This window comes from Hylobates moloch, unplaced genomic scaffold, assembly GCF_009828535.3.
Source record: "Hylobates moloch isolate HMO894 unplaced genomic scaffold, HMol_V3 SCAFFOLD_14, whole genome shotgun sequence".
NCBI lineage: Eukaryota > Metazoa > Chordata > Mammalia > Primates > Hylobatidae > Hylobates > Hylobates moloch.
Window position 1 is genome coordinate 13,884,793 of NW_026652289.1, and position 8,972 is coordinate 13,893,764.

Sequence of the window (8,972 nt, forward strand, 5' to 3'; positions counted from 1 at the left end):
ATTGCCCAGGCTGGAGTGCAATGGCACCATCTCAGCTCACTGCAACCTCCACCTCCCGGGTTGAAGTGATTCTGCTGCCTCAGCCTCCCGAGTAGCTGGAATTACAGGCACCCACCACAACGCTCGGCTAATTTTTTGTATTTTTACTAGAGACAGGGTTTCACCGTGTTGGCCAGGCTGGTCTTGAACTCCTGACCTCAGGTGATCCACCTGCCTTGGCCTCCCGAAGTGCTGGGATTACAGCTGTGAGCTACCATGCCTGGCCAATTTTTTTTTTTTTCTTTTTTAAGGGAAAAGGTCTTGCTCTGTCACCCAGGGCTGGAATGGGTCATAATTCACTGTAGCCTTGAACTCCCAGGCTCAAATGATCCTTCCGCCTCAGCCTCTTTAGTAGCTAGGACTACAGGCTTGCACCACAATGCCTGGCTAATTTTTTAAACTTTTTTGTAGAAATGGGGTCTTGCTATGTTTCTCAGGCTGGTCTTGAACTCTTGGGCTCAAGCAATTCTCCCACCTCAGCCTCCCAAGTGGTTGGGATTACAGGTGTGAGCCACCATACCCAGCCAAGGGCAGGACTTTTATGCTGAAAATTTGAGGTGGATTTCGGGCTGTGGGATACAGTAAATTTCTATACTTTCATAGAGAAAAGATATTGTGGGGGCACTGGGAATTTATGGTGCACTTTACGTTGTCTATTCATGCGTTTTTCCCCTGGACATTTATTTGTTGGGCACTTATTATATGCCAGGTGCTGACTGGAAGTGCAGCCATGAACAAGAGATGGCTACTGCTGTCCAAGAGCGGATAGCCTGGTGGGCTGAACTCAGGTTACACATTCAAAATAGAATCCGCCTGGTTCCTTCTTTCTGCACATCTTTTGTTTCAATTTCAGGGAAAGCCGTGTGCCTCACAGGATGTGGGCACAGGTGGGGGAATGTATGTGTGATGCATCTGACTCCATTTTGCATATTCAATACAACTGGCAGTGGCAGACGGACATGGAAGTGTCCAGGAGCAGGAGGAGGTGGAATTAATGAATGCGGACTTTCCAGGTTGGGCTGAACTTTCGTTGGTCTGAAGATTACTGAAAACTATTCTCCTAGCTTCTCTGCCTATTTATCACCCACATGCAGTGAGACCACAGCAAACAGTCACATGCCATCTGCTCCTCAGTCCCCGTTGTTAGATCCCACGGTTGGCTCACTTGACAGGAGCTGCAGGACCTGGCCCTCTCATGAGATAGTGTGCTTCATCGCTACGGAAGCTTAGGATCTAGAAAAATTAAACATATGTGGGTTTAATATGTGGGTGTCTTGTTTAGTGTTTATAAAAAATGTGTTCTTATAGCTGCAGACCATGGGCTTATATGAACTCCCAGCAATGGTCTGTGAAATTGTGTGGGTAGATGGGCGTATGCATTTTGAGGGAACTGTGTACTTCATCAGATTCTCAGGGGTGTCTATCAGGAATGCTCACTACCAATTCTCAAAACACAGACAAAGGTTTGGAACCATCTAATCATCGAGCATCTTCCATTTCTCATTTTTCTCTGTAGAACAGAGGTGGGTGGCACCTTTAGCTACCAGAGGGGTTGTGCAATACCATTGCATGCAGCTAGTATAATCATGCCACAAGAAGGGAAGCAGGAAAAAGAAGAAAAGAGAGAGAGAGACAGTGAGATGATGCTGCAGTTGCTGCTTGCATTTCAAGAGAGGAAGAAGGTGAAAATAAAGTAGTGGAAAAAATCAGCTTCACTATCTCATGGCCCTTGGGGGCTATTTGAAAATAACAGAGTTTTCTGTGGCACATGGTTACCTTCTTCTGTAATTTTCACATTTGCTGGTGGATCCTTACACCTTTGTAGACCAAGACTCATAATGTCAAGGGCTGGGTGGAGGAGAAAGTGAGGGTTGTTCCTTGTGTATTTGTTGGGTAACTGCTCAGGGCTAGGTCCTGTGCTGGGAGCACAAACAGGAAAAGACGTTGCTCCAGGTGTCCCAGAGTCGGTGCAGAGACAAATACACACAGATAACTAAGAATGGTGTGGAAGGGCAGTGGCAGGGTGGATGCAGAGGATGACCGGAAGCAAAAGAAAGGCGTCTCCTGCAGCCTGAGGTGATCTAGGAGGACTGCCTGCAGGTGACAGTATTGGAGCTCAGTCCTAAAGGACACAGGTGAGTCAAGGGAGCTGAATTTAGGGGTGGGAAAGACAGAGAGCACTGCATGATAAAAGGTAAAGGGATGGGAGAAACAGCAAGGTGCGGAATCAGGATCATGGCAAAGTATAAAGCATGAGGCATGGCTGGGAGTGGTGGCTCACGCCTGTCATCCTAGCACTTTGGTAGACCAAGGCAGGTGGATTGCTTGAACCCACGAATTTGAGCCCAGCCTGGGCAACGTGGCGAAACTCCTTCTCGACAAAAATTATAAAAATTTACCAGGTGTGGTGGTGCATACCTGTGGTCCCAGCTACTCTGGAGGCTGAGGTGGGAGGATCACCTGAGGCTGGGAGGTCAAGTCTGCAGTGAGCCATGATCATGCCACTGCACTCCAGCCTGAGTGGCAGAGTGAGACTCTGTTTCAAAAATTAAATAAGTAAAATAAAATGAAGTATGAGGCAGGGAGTTCCCAGACACGAGGCAGGGGAATTGGGCAAGGACCACATCGTGAAGGGCCTTGAATACCAATTCCTGTCTCCCTTCTGATGCACCTGCACAGGGAGTCATGGCGGCACTCTGCACACCGCCTGCTTTTCCATGGCCGCTTCCCCTCTTCCATGAGGTGACAGCTGAGGGGGTTTGTCCGGAAGTGCCACTGTGGGTTGTATTTTAAGGGGATCCTATAGACAGCCCAACCACAGAGAAACACAACCTTGAGAAAATTTCTGCTTCCTTCTTTGAACACATCTTGGCCTTTATAAAAATCCTTTGATTGGGAACTGACATCCATTGATTTGGTGGCCTCTTCTGGGAGACAATTCTCCATGGGTCTCTTGCGTTTTTGCACATCTTTGAACAGAGGCACTCACTGCCTTATTCTCCATTCTCTTTTCATGGGTGTTTGTCCAGTGGACACCCCATCTCTGATCATCTCAGGCTGCAGGAGATGCCTTTCTTTGTGCTTCCTGTCATCCTCTGTGCCCAGCCTGTCACTGCCCTTCCACACCGTTCTTAGTTATCTGCATGTATTTCTCTCCACACCAGTGACTGGGGTACCTGGAGCAACGTCTTTTCCTCTTTCTGCTCCCAGCAAAGGACACAGCCCTGAGCACTTACCCAACAAATATTCACTAAGGGAACAACCCTCACTTTCTCTTCCACCCAGTGCTTGATGTCATGGGTCTGAGTTTACAAGGGACTAAAGACAGAGTTAGTGTCTTTCTCCAGTGCAAAAATGGGGCATGTTTACTGCCCACTGTGAAAGATTTGGGTTCCCTAGCTCCAGGGTTCCTCTCTTGCAATGTAACTTGCCATGTGTGCAGGTGTCATCTGGCCTTCTTTGTGTCACTCTGTGGGAATTGAGCTTGGAGAATCCATACAAAAGCTGATATTATGGCTACTGCCAATGTTGTGAGTAATAAAGTCCTTTGTCTCTGACCCTGGTGTCTTGTGTCTTCTGCCAACATGCATGAAACTGTGGCTGGCTGTCTTCATCAGCTTGGGCTGCCAACGCAGAATATCACAGATTGGGCGGCTTAAACAACAGACATTTACTTTTCTCAGCTCTGGAGGCTGGAAGTCCAAGATCAAGGTCCCAGAATAGTTGGTTCCTGGTGAGGGCCCTTTTCCTGGCTTGCAGATGGTCACCTTCTTGCTGTGTCTTTGCATGATGGAGAGAGAGAGAGAAAGGGACAGAGAGAGACAGAAAGGGAGCTCTTTGGTCTCTCTTCTTGTGAAGACCCTGATCTTATCATGGGGGCCCAACCCTCATGACCTCATCTAAACCTAGGCACCTCCCAAAGGCCCCATGTCCAAATACTATCACACTGGGGGTTGGGAATTTCACATACGAATTTTGGGGCATTCAGTCCATAATGCCAGCCAACCTGTTAGCATGCAAATAGGGTAAAACCTCAGATCCTTTATAATTCTGGACAACTTCCTCAAATCCTCTGAGGAAGAAGGGATTTCCTCATCATCTCCCACACCCTAGCACTTTATGCTTCTTCCTATTAGAGTTCAGATCCTATTATGTGGATTTATTATGCGAGGGTCTCACCTTCTAGTCTGTCAGCTTTGGCCTTAAAGGGATGGACTAACATCCCTAGAACACATCCTTTTATGGGGCACAGAGTGGATGCTCAGTAAATATGTGACAGATCCATCGAGGCAGAAACCATGCATATTGTTTCCAGAAAGAGGTGGTAATGAAGAGGTGAATTTCCCCCATCCCTCTGGACCCAAGATGACTAACTGGTTTCACGCAGCTGAACCCCAAACCCAAGGTCACCTGCTAAAAACTCCATTCACTCCACTTTCTGCAGACCTTGGTGTGGAATCATCCACAATCAGTCTGCCACCCTCCTGGCCCTTGAATCGACTTCAAAATATGACACTGGCAGGAGGCAAATGTCCTAAGTTCAAGCTCCAGGAAAATGAAAATAAGTAAATAAGAATTCAACACCAGATGGCCTGAGAGGACAGAGCTGCAGTGGAGGATTAACTGGCTGGTAATAAAAGCTGTCATTACAGAGTGTCATCGTTGGCGGGTTATTTATTAGCCCTTCCCTTTAGATACCAAATGTCAAATGTGTTAATGTGCAGAAACCAAGCCTTCCCCTCCCAGCTGCACCGGTGTCAGGCTGCCAGCTCCATTGTCCCCTTTGCAGGAACTGCCAGGAGTTTAGCATTCATATGTCATGTTATGCAGACCATATTGCACTTAAAAAAAGGCCAGATGAGGCCAACTCAGCCTAACAATAATCTGCCTGTCAATCATTCAGCTGCATTGTGTGGGAAACTGCTTTTCCCTGAACCTTTGTTCTTGGTTAGAGTGGGCTCTCTCTGAGCTCCTTGCACCAGCCAGGAGCATATGGTTTACTTCGCCAACCATTGCCTTGAATCAAAGAGGTATTTCTACCCATTCAGTGCTCATGGAGGCTTAGGGGAGGGCAAAATAACTGTAATGAGAACGATTTTGCTCATGTGAATGGTACTTTGTTTAAAGACTGGCCTTATTGCTCTTAATTTCTTTCTCTCTCTCACTCTTGCGCTCGCTCTTTCACACAGCTGCCCCCAACAAGCTAGTTGTAGATGTATCACCCTCCTCTTTATTTTATCTGCAACTAAAGCATAAAGTTTAACCTCAAGTAACAAAATACCATGTTACATAATCAAAAGCAAAGGTGACCCTGATGTCAGAGTTTGGAGATCGTTCCCACTGTTAAATAAGTTGAGCTAACAAGTGTTTCCTGAGCACCTACCTTGGACACAGCATCCATGCTACTAGGGTACTAGGGAGAAGAAAAGAACATAAGACTTAGCCTTAAGGAGCCTGCAGACTCATGGGCAATGCAAAGCTAGCATGCCTGTGCTCTGTGTTTGTTGTCTTCTTCTATTTTACTCACTATTCAAGGCAAAATTATTTGGTACAGGATAGACACATTGTCAGAGAACAGAGTCTCTGAAAATCTCTCAAGTCGTTGTGATCATTTCTCCATCTGTCTGGTAGAGTTACTGTCCAAGGCCACAGTCAAAGTGTCAGGGATTAAAAAGGACCATGCCAATGTTGCTGTGATGCCATAATTTGTACCTTCACATTGTCTAGGGCTGAGATGAGAAGGTGGGAAGCCACCTGTGTATTGTCAGCGGCAAAATTAAACAGTCACCCAGAGCTTACCTTGAGCAAGACCCTGGGCAGGTGCTGTAGAGGGGAAGCATGATAATGAGGCTGAAGGGAATGCACCTGTCCTCAGGTGAAACTTACCAGGGAGGCAAAACGTAAACAGGTGAGACCCCTGCACTAGAATGCAGGATGAAGTTACCAGAAATATGTTGTGGCTGTGCATAGTTGCCAAGTGATGAGTCTAGCCAGGAACTGTGAGTTCAGAGGGAGGGGAGGTGGCAGGGGCCCAGGGAGGATTCAGGTGATATTGGACTTTAGGAGAGTCTTGAAGGTGGGTAAGAACTAGACAGTGCGAGAGGGGAAGGTGCTCCTGGGAGGGAGGAATGAGAGGTGCCAGACCCAGAGGCAGCAAAGCTCCAGGTTGTGGGTGTGTAAAAGGGCCCCATCAAGAGCTCCTCTCTTCCCTGGAGTTCTACACTAATTGAGAATGAATCAAAAGGAAAATAGCACCTGGGAGTCCAAAACCATGATCACTTTTATTACTGATAAATCTGATATTGGAGGATGCATGCCACATTGACAGGGAAGGGGGCTCCTGACAGCATCACAGGTAGCCTGGGAGCACCACAGACCTCCCCATGGGAGCATCACAGGCCTCCCTGTGGGAGCACTGCCTCTGAAAGCATGGCCTGGAGGAGCCCAATGGGCTGCTCAGCTCCCAGGGTAAAGAGGGAAGAGAAAAATGCTAGGCTGGGCGTGCTCCGTTTCTTCTCCCAAACTAACCAGTCAGTTAAGTCCCTCCTGGGGAGGAGTGAGTGAGGGGGAGGAGGACCAAGGTGTTTATAGAAACTGCCCCAGGTGGAAACCAGCTGTGGGGGAGGTGGGATCCCCTTTAGTAAGCGTGCAGGGAGCAATGGAGAGGCCCGTCTGAAGGGGTAAGTTTAAATGGGGACTATGTGAAGAGTTCCTTGATTGACAGAGAGGGGCTGGGGTACTTACATCGTAGGCAATGGGAGCCGTGGAAAATTTTGAGAAATGCTTTAAGCAGCCTTTGACGGAGATGAATCTATGACAGACATGTGAAGTGGATATCCTGGGAAAAGGGACAGTAAGAGAAAGGCTGGTGGGAGCCGGCCCTGAGCTAAGGCTGTAAGCGCCCAAGCTAGGGAGTTGGCTGTGGCGGCCGGGAGCCACAGAGGAGGCAGAATCACCAGGACCCTGTGGCTGGTTGTGAGGGACAAGGAGAGAGTGGCAATGAGCAGTCGAGGTTTTGTGCCCAGAGGACTCAGAGCATGATGCTATGGGGACAGCAACTAAGGTGTCAGCGGAGGGAGGCCAACCTGTAGTGGGCGGGGACGAGCGCGCATTTGTGCAGCTCAAGCGTGAAGTGCAAGTGGGACATCTGTTGGGCGTATGAGACTGGGACACAGGAGGGGGTTGTGCAACTGAAAAGGGATGCAGGAAGCAGAAGGAGGTGGGGAGGTGTCACATGTCACGGATATCAGGTGAGATGAGTGCAGATTGGAAACCATTAAGGGTGATAATTGGGAGGTCTCAGATGACCTTTCCACAGCCCACGTAAGAACAGAGATTGCGAAAAAATTTCAAATGTCCTATTTCCTAAAGGAGGAGCCCATGTAACCTGGGTCTGGCATTTTCTATTCAGTTTGGTGGCAGAATTATAAGTGAGTCAGAAGGTGGCATTTGGACATTTTATTTGTTGCTTCCTCTTTTGTCTTCTCAGTGTGGAAGCGAGATCCCAGTTTGTTGCTTCTCCTGACGGCGTCTTCGAAAATGCCCTGCTGTGCAGCCTCACCCTGTGAGTAGGCGGCTAAACAAGTAAGTCGAGTCTGGAGGGCAGTAGCAGAATCTACAGAATTTCTTGACCGGGGATGATAAGCAGATGATATCCCAGTCATGCCCAGGTGGCAGTTGTGATGCCGGGGGCTTTCTGAAGTGGCTATTTTGACACAGCCACTTTAACAGGAGTCAGGGAGAGGGTGAGGCTGAATGGGTGTAGACGGTGTGGGGGTTTAGAAATTGACTTGGAAATCCCTGAGACTCATATATACCTTGGTATTTTGAAAAACGTAAATGAATGTCCTTCCCTTAAATACAGCCGCTTTAAGGATGGTATCAACAGATTGTGTGTGTGCTGCCCACGTCTAAAACATGTTTGATATTGTCCATGAGGAACTGCATTCAGATATGGTGCACTTTCTCCAGTAACCTTAGTGGTGACCACTTTCCTCCATAAAGGGTAGATTTGGGTTTTGGACAACAGCAAAGAGCCATTCAGAGGCAAATCTCTATACATGGTTTTTGAGACTTGAAGTGAACTGTGTCATTGTGATGGATCTGGAAATATTGTTTTGGATCTAAAACAAGGTGTGTCAGCAGCTGGGATCCAATTTCCTTCTGAGACTCCTTTACTGGCTCTGAAAAGCAGTTTCTAAGGAGAAGGGTCAAAGATGACCACACCATGGCAGTGAGGACACTTACTCCCAAGGAGGGGGTTGTTTGGAAAGGGACACTTCTCACTCAGATGAGAGGACCTGGATGGTTCGGAGAAGTCATTCATATGAGTTTGTGCTAATAAATCATTACCTATTATACTTATTGTATATGAGAAAAGACAGGTGCAAAATCCATTATGGTTTTGGGAAGTTATCATGATGTTTTCAGTATATAGCTGTTGGCAAAAGCAATTGCACGTTTGCTTGATGACATATTACCAAAACAGACTACATAGCTATGGTTGTCTAGGTGCTTTGTGTATGTGTGTATTCAATGGATGCTTGCCTCACAGTGAGGAATTTAACAGCTGTAGTGTTAATAGCAGAAGTCCATGATAGGCACTAATTTATAACTTTGTTGAAATATGACATTGGTTCAATGGACAAAGAAGCTGGTGTGTGTGAGTACAGGTGTGTGCGGCAGGATGGGCGGGGGAATAGATACTAAGACAGGACCAGCTCCTGCCCCAGAATCCATTTTTCTAATTCTTGCTTTTCTATAATATCATCTTTCATACTGATAAACCCTTTGATCATTGTGAAAAACTAATCCCCAGAAGAAAGGGGGCTGGAGTGCTATTTCGCCATTCGGGAATCTAGGAAAGTTTTGGAGCTTCTCCTTCAAGAAAGTCAAGGGTCTACTAAAGTGTACATCTTTGCACGTTTCTCCCT

At 47.3% G+C, this 8,972-nt stretch overlaps 1 protein-coding gene across 1 annotated transcript in view; it reads left to right on the top strand.

Moving 5' to 3' along the window:
* Positions 1-7,616, top strand: part of MIS18A (MIS18 kinetochore protein A) — a 103,897-nt gene extending 96,281 nt beyond the window's left edge. The window contains exon 6 of the mRNA XM_032175285.2: positions 7,529-7,616. The gene's annotated coding sequence lies outside the window, so the exon portion shown is untranslated. The remainder of the gene's footprint in view (positions 1-7,528) is intronic.
* The last annotated feature ends 1,356 nt before the right edge of the window (positions 7,617-8,972 follow it).